Source organism: Tympanuchus pallidicinctus, unplaced genomic scaffold (genome assembly GCF_026119805.1).
Source record: "Tympanuchus pallidicinctus isolate F22 unplaced genomic scaffold, pur_lepc_1.0 scaffold43, whole genome shotgun sequence".
Classification (NCBI taxonomy): Eukaryota; Metazoa; Chordata; class Aves; order Galliformes; family Phasianidae; genus Tympanuchus; species Tympanuchus pallidicinctus.
The window spans coordinates 738,755-751,960 of record NW_026294762.1 but is presented as its reverse complement, the minus strand read 5'-3'; the positions used below and the strand labels follow the sequence as shown (position 1 = coordinate 751,960).

General features: G+C 52.1%; 1 protein-coding gene across 3 annotated transcripts in view; it reads right to left on the bottom strand.

Moving 5' to 3' along the window:
- CTXN1 (cortexin 1) overlaps window positions 1-2,567 on the bottom strand; it is a 48,253-nt gene extending 45,686 nt beyond the window's left edge. For 2 of the 3 annotated variants that reach the window (XM_052702265.1, XM_052702264.1), the window contains exon 1: window positions 2,400-2,567. The gene's annotated coding sequence lies outside the window, so the exon portion shown is untranslated. Of the gene's footprint in view, window positions 1-1,256; window positions 1,278-2,399 lie in introns of those variants that run through there. The other variant, XM_052702266.1, reaches the window with a different exon arrangement.
- Between the last annotated feature and the right edge of the window lie 10,639 nt (window positions 2,568-13,206).

The window sequence follows — 13,206 nt, the reverse complement described above, 5'->3', positions numbered from 1 at the left end:
GAGCAGGAAAGCAGCAGCCTAATGGCCATTAAGTTCCCCTTCAGAATATTAGATTCTGATTTTACTTTGTAGGCAATATTTGCTGTGAAATCAGAGCAACTCCCAGGCGCCTGACAGCCCAAAAGTGTTTTCTCCATGGGAGCAGCTGTTCAGAAAACACACCAGCTTGGGATCTACTGACATTTCACAATATGAGGCAGTTCATAGCCAGGAGCCAGAGGATGCCACCGGCTTCTGTCACCCATGTCAGCTTCCATGAGCAAACCACACTGCCAAGGAAACAGGCCTGCTGCTGCAGCCCTCTGGCCTTGCAGCATCCACCCACAGCTTGTCACTGCTGCAGCCCCATCCTCTCCACGATCACCAAGGAGTGCTGGTCACTGATGTCACTCCACCCCCGGTGAGGAGTGGGAGAGCTGCCCCTGTAAGGCTGCAGGCAGAGCAGCAGAGTTTACCAAGCTCTAGGAAAAGAGCACATTTCTCTGTTAGCAGCACGGTGAGGAAGGCAGTGATGCCTTGTTCCCTGCCAGTGCTGCCTTCAACAGGTGGGTGGCACATTGCTGGGACCAGCTGGCCTCTCCCAGCACGGAGAACAGGTTGGCAGGCAAACAGAGCCGCGGGGGTTCCGCATTCAGGGAGCAGTGCTGAGTCCTTTCCAGGGGGAGCAGCACGCTGCCATTGTGCCCACGCCTTTCTTATGTTCTGCAGGGTTAATGCACAGTGCCCCTTCCTCTCCTGGAAGCAGAGCCATGGAAGTGCTCCTGAGAACATGTCCTGCAGAAGCTCACCAAGGGTTCCCTGGGCTTCAGGGAAGAGAGCCGTCTTGCCCTGAAGATTTGGGTATTTAGTGCCAGCAAGGACCAAGCTGGTGATGGATTCTTAGAAGCATGTCACAGCATGAGACAGAGCCCACTGCCACCCAGCCCACCTGCCCAGACAAACTAGAGGCAGCCAAGACTGCACACACTTTTCCTGCCACCCCCTCCACCTGCCCTACAGAGGCACAGCAAGAACCACACGTGAAGTGAACCAGGATGTTTGCAACTCTGCCTTCTCCCAGCTGCAAAACCGGGGCTGGCACATTCTGAGTGATATCATCACCAACGCTCCCAGACTGCCTGCTCTGCCTAGCTGCAAATTGAGCACCCCAGGGACAAATCTCCACTGCATGCAGTGGTTCTGCTCAGCTCATGATCTGTGCCCCAAACTGACCAGGATCCAATAGGGCAAAGCAACCAGAGGGCAAAGCTTTGTACCTTGTTGCAGTCCCACTCCCTGAGCTTGGGGTGCTGAGGCATTTGCAGTGCATCGAATGAGGCTTGTCCACCAGGCAGAACTGGAGTCACACTTCCCCCTGTACTGCAGACAAGAGGACCCTGCCTAAAATCCTAAGGATTTTACCTTCTTTACTTTGGGGATGATTTATGGCAAATTGCAATAGCTGGGAGAAAGCAGAAGAGAGATGGGAATGTCGGGGAGGTAAAGCTGGGAGTCCTATAGATACTATCAAATGCGTACCTGTCCCTGCCAACAACAGCTTTTACCATTATATTTAACAAAGGGCTCTGCACCAAAAACTGCTTGCTCCAAGCAGTCTCATCACTGTCTTCCCAGGGTTTGGAAGAGCTGGATCTCCTCTGCCATGGGCAGGGCTCACTGGCACTCCCAGCATCGCAAGGAGAGTTCCTGCAGCTCCAACTCTTCCTATGGGGGCTGAGATTGAAATTTCACAGCTCCTTCCTGCTTTGCTCTTTGGCTCCTTTCTCCCAAGGCTTGGTGCAGTTCTCTGAACAGACCCACAGCTCCGGAAGGCAGAAATCAACTTAATTGAATTCAAAGTTTCTCTGATGCACACCAGCACTCCAGATCCGCAGGGTGGGTATTCTCTGAAGACCTTCAACGCAAAGGGTTCTTTTGCAGACGCCCCATTGCACCCTGCTGCAAGAACTCCACAACCAGCAGTTTTGCAGCAGCCGCAGAAATTCCCTGTTTTTCCCCCCAAGAAAAAGTAAGATCCCCCCCCATCACCCCAGCCCGACGTTCTGGCGTAGCGGTAGTATTTCTTTCCAGCCCCATTTCGAGCTCCGGACCCTCAAATCCCAGCTGCGCTGCCGCTCAGGAGACGCCCCACCGCTCCGCAGGGCGCACCGCGGGCGATGCAGCCGCAACGGGGGAGCCGCTCGGGACGGAGACGGAGACCGGGGGGATGGGGGGCGGTGGGGCGGTGGGGCGGTGGGCTCTCCCTACGCGTCGCAGCCTCCGGCGGGCGGTGCCCAGAGCATCCCGGCCGGGTGAGCATCTCCGGTTTCGGTGGCACCGCGACTAAACTTTCCCGGCAGCATCCCCACACCTTCCCGGCGCGGTGCCCGCTGTGCCCCCCCGCCCCCCACCCGGCTCACCTGCGCTCCGGGCGGCAGGAGAGGGCCGCGCCCGCCCCGCGGCTCTCCGAGCCCATCCGGATCGGCCCCGTTCCGCAGCCTTCCCGGCTGATGGAGCGCAGCAGAACCGCCGCCGGCGCTTTGCGGGGCCGGGGTTTGAATTCGTCCAACCCGCCCTGATTGGGCTTCGGGGGGGGGGGGGGAAAGGGAGGAGGGGGCGGGGAGGCTCCGGGGTGGGGCCCGGGAGTGGGGGAAGGGGTTGGGGTAGGGGGAAGCGGGAGGAGGTGGATGATGCTGGGGTGCGGAGTGGGTGGGAGGTGATAACGTGGGGATGCGGGGGGCGTGCGTTGGGCGCGGCGGTGCGGTGCTCCCGCGGGGCCGGAGGGATGCGGTGGCTGTGGGGAATGCGGGGGAATGTGCTGCCGTGCGGGGGGAGTGTGTGTGTGCGCGGGTTTGTAGGGGGGTGGGGGGAATGCGGGGGAATGCGAACCCCTTCGGGGAGCCGCGGAGCCGCAGGGCAGTGGGGGGACGCAGTGGGTGTGGTGCTGCAGGAGGACCTCGGGGCTGCGGGGAGGAGTGGTGGGTGCCACAGGGGTGCTGTGGAAAGGAAAGGGGATCGGCTGATGCCTGTGCATGTGGTGCTGCGGGGTCACGGCGCCGCGAGGAGCGACCGCGAGGACGCGGGGGGCCAGGAAAAGCTTTAGGAGTAATAGGGACGCAGCGCTGTGGGGATGTGAGGGTGCAGAGTGCAGCGTGTTTTGGAGATGCAATGGGATACAGGGGGTGCAGGAGGGCACCAGAGAACGCAGACACGTGGGGATGAGTGACTGTGCAAAGGTGCGTGGCAACCACAGAGGAGCGTCCCAGAAGCACCAGAGAATCTGCTGGGACCACAGCAGCTGAGGTGGCTACCACAGGTCTGAGCAGGGAGGATGGGGGGCATCTGCGGGCAGCAGAGGGAGAGGGGAGGAAGCACAGCCCAGTGGATGCTGGGGAAAGGGACACAGCCCTAAAGCACATCATCCAGGCTGAGACCCCCCAGGATTTCTCAGCCAGAAGATCCCTACCAGATGTAGCACTGCTGCTGCTTGTGCTCAGCTGGGAGCAGGTTTTGCTCTCAAAGATTAACAAAGCTGGGCCGCCTCCAGAGAAATGTCAGGGCCAGCACTAAGGACAAGAGAGGCTGGAGTGCAGACAGTCCCCTCAAGCTAAGTGTTTCCAGCACACCTCAGACCATCCCAGCAGTCAAAGCACAGTTACACCACAGCCACTCCCTGCCTGGATTTACCCCTCCTTGCACTCCTGAGCAACGCTTTACACGCAATCCCAAGAGCAAAACACAGAGGAGATGACCGTGCTCCCCACCATCGCTCTCTTCTCAGATTCAGCCTAATGGGTCTTTGAGCTCTAAGGTCTCCTGTGCCTCTTCCTGTCTCCTGTCCTGGCAGCTGGGTTGTGTCACTCAGACTTTTGTCTTCTGCAAAAGTACAGAATAGATATAGATGGTCATAAAGGTATTAGAGGGGCATTCAAAGCTGTGGTCTCTGCTGATGGGCATGGGGGGAGGGGGTCGGCACAACTTTTGGGGGTTCTTGTGCTCACAGGGCTGTGGCCAAAAGAGTGCTGCCTGCCCCACACACTCAAGTTTCTTCTAACACTCCCCATAGTGGGACATGCAGCCACAGCATCCAGTTGAACATTCAGCCATGTTGGACTCACCTGTGCTCCCTCCTTCCTGCTTCTTTCCCCAGGGATTTTGGCTCTGGGTGCACATGGGGTGTCCGTGTGGCACTGAGTGCTGAGAGGCTGAATGCTGTGACAGCCATTCTCTGTGCAGTATTCTTCAGATATGTCTGGTGTTAGCACAGACAGTTCCCTGCAAGGTCCTTTTTCTCTCAGCACTTTGTTCCTGCAGGTGCACTGAGCACACTGGATGATGGACCTGTGCATACATATGTGTGTTACCCAGGCTGTGGCCAACCAGGCTTGGGGGAACTGTGGGACAAGCACAGATGAACCATGATGGATGAAATTCAAACCCTTCTAGCACCAGAATGAAACCAAAGGCACTCCCTCCTCTACCCCAGTGCCTGGGTGCCTTCCCAGCTCCCTTTGAGGACACAGTGCGGGCAGTGAGGGGCTCTGGCACAGGGCATCTCCCCTCTGTGGGTCACAGGACAGGTTGCAGCTGCAGCCCCGGGGTCTGCCTTCAAAACAGGTGATCTCAAAGTGACACAACTGCACCACAACAAGCTGGTGTAGAGGCTGGGGAAGTTAGAGTCAGGAATGATAATAATACATTTAGACTAAGTCATGCCCTGCTCTCCTCCTCCAGTTCCTCCAGCATCCCCAGTCACTGCAGGGGCTGGGAGGAGGTGCAATAATAGGTCCCACCTATTATTTTATTATTGCAACCCTAGGATGGGGCTGCAATAAAAGGGGCTGGGAATATCACTGGAGGACAGCCCAAGCAGGACCCACATCCTCTGCCCACTGCCAGAGCCATGTGGCACTGCTGGCATCTTCAACGGCTGCCCTTGCTGCTCACGAGCTCTGGGGCCAACTGAGCTCTGTCCCTGGAGCACTTGTCAGGACCAGAACAAGCTGTGGCTGCAACAGGATTCCCACTTCCACAGGTCCATGCTGGTTCTTATCCTGAGAGCGTATTTCAGCACATGCTGTATTCAAGGCAATCCCCTTCTGGGATCTGTGGATCCTTTATCTCTGTCCCCAGTGCTGGGAGGAACGAGAGGAATCCTGTTGTTTAGAAAACCCCGCAAAGCCCTTAGGGGATTGATTGAGCTGAATGGCAGTGCTTTGGCACAGCCTTTGGGACACTGCACATATCTCCCCATCAAGTCACGGAGGGCACTTTGCAGCAGCTTCTCAAGGCCCACATGTAGTGCAGCAGCACTTCCACCAGTCGTCTTCTTCCCCTGCCCCTCGTCCCATCCTGGAAGCACATTTGCCCAGAGGTAAGAGCAGAGCTGCTCAGCTGCCAAAGTGGAACATGGCTCAGAAGTTCATTCTGGGATTGCCATGCAGTGTGAAGAGGTACCCGTTGGCCAGGTGGGGCCTGTGCTTCAAATGCAGTGGAAAGCTCAACGTCAGAGTGCAGCCCTGTGCTCTACGGTGCTGGAAGGGGCTGCTCTCCCTCAGCCATACAATTTACCATTTCTATGGGCTGAAAGATTTCTGGGAGCTGCCCAAGCAGATGCTGATGGCATCTAAGAGAAAAGCACGGAGCAGGTTGCTGTGCACTGCTTATGTGTATCTATGGTTACAGAAGTCTGTGTCAGAGTATGTACGACGTTACCAGGGAAATCAGACGTGGTGGTGTCAACAGATACTGCAGGAGCTCATCCTCCATCAGAGCAGAGCTCAGAAGCTCAGTGCAGACCCACACAGAAACCAGCAGTGATGAGAATAAATGCCATTTGGAGAAGAAAACCATCCTACCCACGCAGAGGGAGGGGGGCCTGGCAGGGACACACAGGTACCACCCACTGCTGCAAGCGTTCAGCACGTGTTCCCAGAGACATCCAAACATGTACCACAGAGCTTCTCCTGCCTGAGCAGTCACTGCATCCTTACAGACCTCCCTACAATTGGAACCCCTCAGGGTGCTGTAATGTAGCCCTGCATCCTTTCCAACAGCAAATGTTTCTGTGAGAGAGAATTTCTCTTCCAAAATAACAGTTTCAGGATCTTTTAAGAAAGTGGTTTCATGAAGTTCGGTTTTTTTTCTTCCTGCATTTATTTGCATTTTAAAAATGGTGGTATTTTGGGGTGTTATTTCAAAATATATGCCAGTCTCACCACATCACCCCACTTATGGATCAGAAGCACTGCAGTGAAAAGCAGTGCTTTTCTATAAAGAAAACATGCAACTGAAAGCATACTGAAGAAATACAAGCTTTGGATCAAGGAAAGGAATCAAAATGTCTTATTCATCTACCAATCTGTAGTCATTGCTCAAGCAAAAGCTGTTTGAAAATCAGCAGCACAGAAAGTCACACGGGAGCTTGCTGGTTGTGGAGCAGCAATGCTGGATGTTCGGCCACATCCCGAGCTCAGCGTGATGTCGGGAGCTTTTGGCTTTGGGCATCTGCCTGTAAACACCTCGACGTGGAGGTGATGCTTGTAAGTGCTGAGCACTTTCCCTCTGGAAAGTAAATTGCTGATGGCATCTGCAGCCGCTGCCCAGATCATAACTCAGAGCTGACAATTGTAGAGCTGCTGCTTTTAATGATGCTCCGTGCCTCGGTTGTGCTGCTTGCTCTCTGCTGGTGCCATGCTGGAGTCACAGCAGTGACTCCGCAGTTTAAGAGGCTGTCTGGTTTAACACGAGCACCTCTACAGCCCCCTCGCCACTGGAAGCTCTCTCCTTACATCCACGGGACACAGCCCGGGGTCCAACCTGAAGCCGTTTCTTTTCCCTTATGCTTCCTCTCAGACAGAAGTGTTTAAAGCAGTGCTTCCCCTCTCTCCCCCTTGGCGTGAGGTTTTTAAAGTGCTCTTATAGCATCTTAAAGCATTTGCCTCTGAGAAGCATTTTGTTTCTTTGCTTGTTTGTTTTAGTTTATAGTCACAGAGACACGGTCCCCATTAAGTCCCTCCTGCTGCTCTCTCCAGCAGCACTCAGGGAGAGCTCTCAGCACTTTGGCCAATCTGATAAAGGAGACAAATCATTCTGGAGTCATCTGCTGCTAAAATGAACCCATCTCATAGAAGACATGAGTGTCCTGGGAGATGGCACAGCAGAGAACCCTTACGTTGGTTATATGGCCTGCATCTGAGCCAGGTGGGTACCTTTCAGGGATAGAACACACTTTGTTAAAAATATTTCCACCTTTAATGAACTTCCCATAAGCAAAGTTTCCTGGCACAGAACTTTCCTTGTAGCTGTAATTTGGCTGTGAACACTTTGTATGCTACAGTCTGGAATAAAACACCCCTGTGCCATAAAGAGGACAAATTTCATCTGGCAGCGTGGGCTGCATCCCAAATGTATGCTGTTTGTAGGAAGAGAGGACCAAAGTGCACCTAGAAAGCAATTGGTGCAACTGGTGACCCGTTCAAGAACTAATCCTGGTAAGTCATTTAATCAAAATCAAGCATAACACTTGGAAACAACTGAAGAAATTCTTCAGTAGGAAGACTGAGCGCTGGCTGCCTAAACTCAAACACAACAGGACTCGTTAGAGCAGCAGGGCAAAGCCCAGGGGTATGGAAGTAACAAAATGAGAACACATTGTATGAAAAGATCCCAGACTGCAAGCCATGACATTCTCCCTCAGGCTCTCAAGAACTCCCCCGCACATTGGCTGTCTCATGGTCTACAATTCGGAAGGGACAAGCAAATCGTGTAGACCTTCCACCTCATTTGGGCCATGCACCTACTGACCACACGCCTGGCCACGAGATCTGTTGCCAAAAGTCATCTACTTCAGACCCTGGATACCATTTCCCAGGGAATTTGTGCCTAGATTTAATTACTGCCAAAATCTGAAACTTAGTTCTGGACAATACCAACAACAAGCTGTCTGAATTACCCCTTCCCTCTGAACTAAGCCTGAGTACTATTGTAAAATCTCTATAAATCCAGTCCAAAATGAATCCAGAATTGCTTTGAGCCAAGCTGAGTCTGAGCAGTGCCAAGGACAGCTGAGCTTAGACTGGAATCTGCTTGGTCTTTGTTGAATCCAAACCAGGGACACATCACAGCATCTACTCATGCATCTCAGAGATTTGAGAGCAAGGTTTTCTCCACCATCTTTCAGCATCATCTGTAAAAGGTGCCTATTCTGGCTACGTGCAGAGTGCCATGCCTCCTGGCCTCACTCCTGGTACTTCCAGGAATCACAGCCCTTCCAGCAAACCTGCTGAAGGTTTGGAGCTGAGCTCACTCAGTAAAATCTCTGCCTTCTCTTGATCACCTCCCACAGGTTCACCGCTGATGGAGGATGCAGGATCTTGGAGGGCTCTCACAGGCACAGAACAACTGCAGAGGGAAGGATGTTCCATGCCAGATTCTCTTTGCAAAGCCCAGGAAGGGGCGTACACAGACACTGCTCTGGAGGGCCCTGCCCTCCCTCACTTAAACAGTTTCTCCCTGACCATGCAGCACGCAAGTTGCCTTGGTTCTGTTTCCTCCATTTCACTGATCTCACTGAGCTCAGAACAGCTTCCCATCCCCTGCAGGGATATGGGGGGTAATGTGCTCAGGGGGTCACCGGGGGTCTGAGCCACAGCGCAGCAGGTTCTGAAGCTGCTGCAAAGAGCCTCAAGGGAGGGAGAGCCTGCAAGAAGGAGAGACAGGAGCCAGCAGGAGGCATCCGTCCCAGCACTTTGGGCAGTAAGTTCCCCTTGTGGGCAGCCAGGAGAGCTGGCATAATGCTGTTAATGGTCCAGAGAGCTCCTCCTCGTGCTCAGCATCCACCACACTGAATCAATGCACTGTCCTGTAAGGCTCTTTCCTGTACTCACAGCTGCCCTGTATGCTGCCAACCTTATAGGCAGTGTGCCCAGAATAGGTAGAGCAAAAGGGCAGGGCAGGCTTCAGCCAGGCGTCAGTGCTGGCTCACTTTCCATCTCAGAATGTCCCAGTATGGGCTGAGCCCCACAGTTCCTATATTAAATCCAAGGGCTGTCTCAGGCTCCTGCGATCTGTCTGCTCTAATCTGGCACCTCCTGAGGTGATTGAGATGATCAAGAGGGGCAGAAGGTGCACTTGCAGCCCAGAAGACCAATGATATCCTGGATCCCATCAGAAGAGGGGAGGCCAGTAGGGTGAGGGAGGGGATTGTCTCCCTCTACTCTGCCCTCATGGGGCCCCAGCTGGAATTCCGCCTAAAAATCTGTGGCCCCCAACATGGGAAAGATGTGGAGCTGTTGGAGCAGGTCCAGAGGAGAGCCACAAAGGTGATGCAAGGTCTGGAGCACCTCTCCTATGAAGATAGACGAAGGGATTGGACCTGTTCAGCCTGGAAAAGAGAAGGTTGCGGGGAGACCTCACTGTGGCCTCCCAGTATTTCAAGTGAGTTTAGAAACAGGAGAAATTAGCTTTTTACATGGGTAGACAGTGATAGGACAGGGGGAATGGCTTTAAGCTAAGGGAAGAACGATTTAGATTGGATGTCAGGTGGAAGTTTTTTGCTGAGAGAGTGGTGAGGTGGTGGAACAGATTGCCCAGGCTGTGGATGCTCCATTCCAAGAGGTATTTAAGGTCAGCCTGGGTAGGACCCCATTAAGCTGTCAGGACCTCATGTTCTGCTGTGGACAACTCATCTCAGGCAACACCCAACAGTAGGTGCATTCCTACATCAGAAAGGGGGCAGGGCAGGGAAGAAGGACACATCCTGGTCCTCACAGGTGGGACGGATGTGAAAGGCTCCCTTAGGATGCTGGCCCAGCTCAGATCATGCTGGAGTGAGGCAGGCCTGCGTCCCCCTGAGGTCCCTAGGGAGGGTTATAAATTGCTTTTCCCTAACCAGGATTATTGATTGTGGTCAGGCCAGTGGCTCAGAGCTTGCTAATGAATTGTAATTGGAAAGAATCTCCACTTCGATACATTTTATTTTATTTATGTCCGAATTTGCCATGCATTAAGCTGGGGGCTCATTAAATTACTGAGGCAGACGGTTCCTGCCAAGATGGCCTGAGCTAATGGTGCTGGGCAGACTTCAATTGGGACTGGCAGCAACAGACACAGGAGATACGTGGTCTGCAGAGAGTTCTGGTAAGCCTTGTGCTTCTGAGCTCCCTTCACGTAGACAGATTCAAGACTAGCACAGCCAATACTGCTCCCTTCTCTGCGTAGCCCTCTCCTCTTTCAGTCCTTACTTCAACTTCCTCCAGTGCTGGGAATGGATTTTTCTTGGGAAGCGATGTTGTGAAGTTTGGAATACAGTGGGTGGGACGGAGGCCACGCTGTCCTGTCTGCTGAGCACATGAGTAACCTGACCCAAATTCTACTTTCAGGAAGACCTGAGAGAGGAGAAGAACCGTAAGAGTGGGTGACTGAAGCAAATCGCAAGGGTAACAGGCCAGGAGCACTGTCCAGGTGAGCAAAGTGGGACCAGAGCCTGAAGACTGAGCGTGATCCAAATACTGTAAGGGCAGTGTGTGGTAAGAGCAATGTCATGGAACAGGACAAAGACAAGCCTGAGCCAGGCAAATCTCTGCAGTTTGTTGGTCTAAGCAAACTGTACTGGAACATGCTGGGTAGTGAACTGGCTGTAGGATCGGGCCCAGAGAGTAATGGTGAGTGGATTTACATCCAGCTGCTGACCTGTCACAAGTGGTGTTCTCCAAGGGCTGGTATTGGAGCCTTTTCTGTTCAATATCTTTATTGATGACTTGGAGAAAAAAGGTGAAGGGCCTGAAGCATCTCTGCTATGAGGAAAGGCTGAGTGAACTGGGTCTGTTCAGCCTTGAGAAAAGAAGGCTGAGAGGGGACCTGATCCAGGTCTATAAATATCAAAGGTGTGGGGGCAGAATGGCGAGGCCGGACTCTTTTCAGTGGTGAGTGGAGACAGGACAAGGGGAAACGGCCGGAAACTGCAGCATAGGAAGTTCTGCATCAATGAGTGAAGGAACTTCTGTACAGTGAGGTGAGGAGCACTGGAACAGGCTGCCCAGGGAGGTGGTGGAGTCTCCTTCTCTGGAGATGTTCAAGACCTGCCTGGATGCCGACCTGTGCGACCTGCTGTAGGGAACTGCTTTGGCAGGGGGTTGGACTCGATGATCTCTGGAGGTCCCTTCCAACCCCTACAGTTCTGTGTGTGTGATTCTGTGTGTGATAAGGGCATTGAGTGCACCCTCAGTAAGTGTGCAGATGACACCAAGTTGGGAGGAAGTGTTGATCTGCCTGGGGGAAGGAAGGCTCTACAGAGGGATCTGGACAGGTTGATCACCAGGCTGAGGCCAATGGGATGAAGTTCAACAAGACCAAGTGCCAAGGTCCTGCACTTTGGCCGCAAAACAACCCCAGACAATCCTCCAGACTTGGGACAGAGTGGCTGGAAGACTGTGTGGAAGAAATGGACCTGGGGGTGTTGGTCAACACTAGGCTGAACCTGAGCCAGCAGTGTGCCCAGGTGGCTAATAAGGCCAATGGCATCCTGGCTTCTATCAAAATAGCGCAGCCAGAGGGGCGGGAGGTGATCGTCCCTCTGCACTCAGCTCTGATGAGGCCACACATCGAGAGCTGTGTTCAGTTTTGGGCCCCTCACTACAACACATTGAGGCCCTGCAGTGTGTCCAGAGAAGGGCAACGAAACTGGTGAGGGGTCTGGAGCACAAGGCCGATGAGGAGTGGCTGAGGGAATTGAATGGTTTAGTCTGGAGAAGATGCTCAGGGGGGATCTTATTGCTCTCTACAACTACCTGACAGGAGGTTATGGTGAGGTGGCTGTCGGCCTCTTCTGCCGTGTAGCTAGCAATAGGACTAGAGGAAATCTCTAATTGGAGATTTGGATTGGACATTAGGAAATTCTTCTCCTAAAGGGTGGCCAGGCACTGGAATGGGCTGCCCAGGGAAGTGGTAGAGTCACCATCCCTGGAGCGTTCAAGAAATGTGTAGATGTGGTAGTGAGAGACGTGGTTTAGTAGGGAAATATTGGCAGTAGGTGGATGGTTGGACTGAATGATTTTTGAGATCTTTTCTAACCTTGGTGATTCTATGATTCTATGGCTCTCCAGTAGCATCCCAGTACTACAAGCTGGGCTGTTGGTGGGTATGTTGGTCTCTGAAAACATAGATGGAGATATCTCTCTCTCTCCCCCCTCTCAAGACTGCATTCTACTACATGTGAATGCACATATTTACCTTATTCTGAGCACCAGCATAGCCCTGACATTACACTCATTACTCAGAAGAATCCATCAGTCATTAGTAGAAGCAGATAATATCTGAAACCAACAAAAATTCACAGAGATGCAAACTGGAGCCATCCAGTCAGCAGTAGCAAAAAATGTTCAAACTGTCAAAATATTCAAAATATCAAGCAGAAACAAATATTTTGCCTCTTGGTGAGGGTGAGAACAGGCAAAGTGGACAACACAGAGGGTCAAGAGATAGATTTTCTATCAAGGTCTGGTAATTAACTAATATCAAAATTAATTAAATACCTTAATCGGGGCATCAGATGTGCTTAGTAGATGATTAATTGATGAAAAACAAGTCAGTTATTACTGGTGGAGAAAAATTATAGATTTAAACATAGATAGAAGGAAGCTGCCATGTAAAGCTGAGACGATCTTGTCTGAGGGTAGAGTACGAGATGCTGAATCAGAACCACAAACATAGGATCAGAAGAGGAAATGAAAATGAGACCATGAAGGCAAATGGAATAACACTGCAGGCTTGATTGTGTCAAGCAGGGAGGCAGTGTCTTCTCTTTTTATCAGACCAGGTAGATTTCCACTGATCATGTACAGAGCATAATCTTCAGGCTGGCATTGTGAATGAATAGTGTATATAATGAAATAAATTGGAGGAGGGTGTAAGGTACTTGCAAAATATGTCCTACAGAGAGGTATGGCAGCAGATGGATCTCGCTAGATTTAATAATTGGAGTTGGTAGAAGGATGCCTGTGTTTGTGGGCAATTATACTGCATAAAAATGGAATAATTCTTAAAGAATTAGACCAATACTTCTGGTGCTCAAGTTAATGCTCTTTCTCCAAAGTTAGACTATGAAGAACAAGAAGGAAAACAGAGTCACATGGAATTGTTCCAACCAGACCTTAGCTGTTATTCCAACTAGACCTCAACTGTGTGAATTAGATGGAGGGTGACATAAAACTGAATTGCATCGATTTC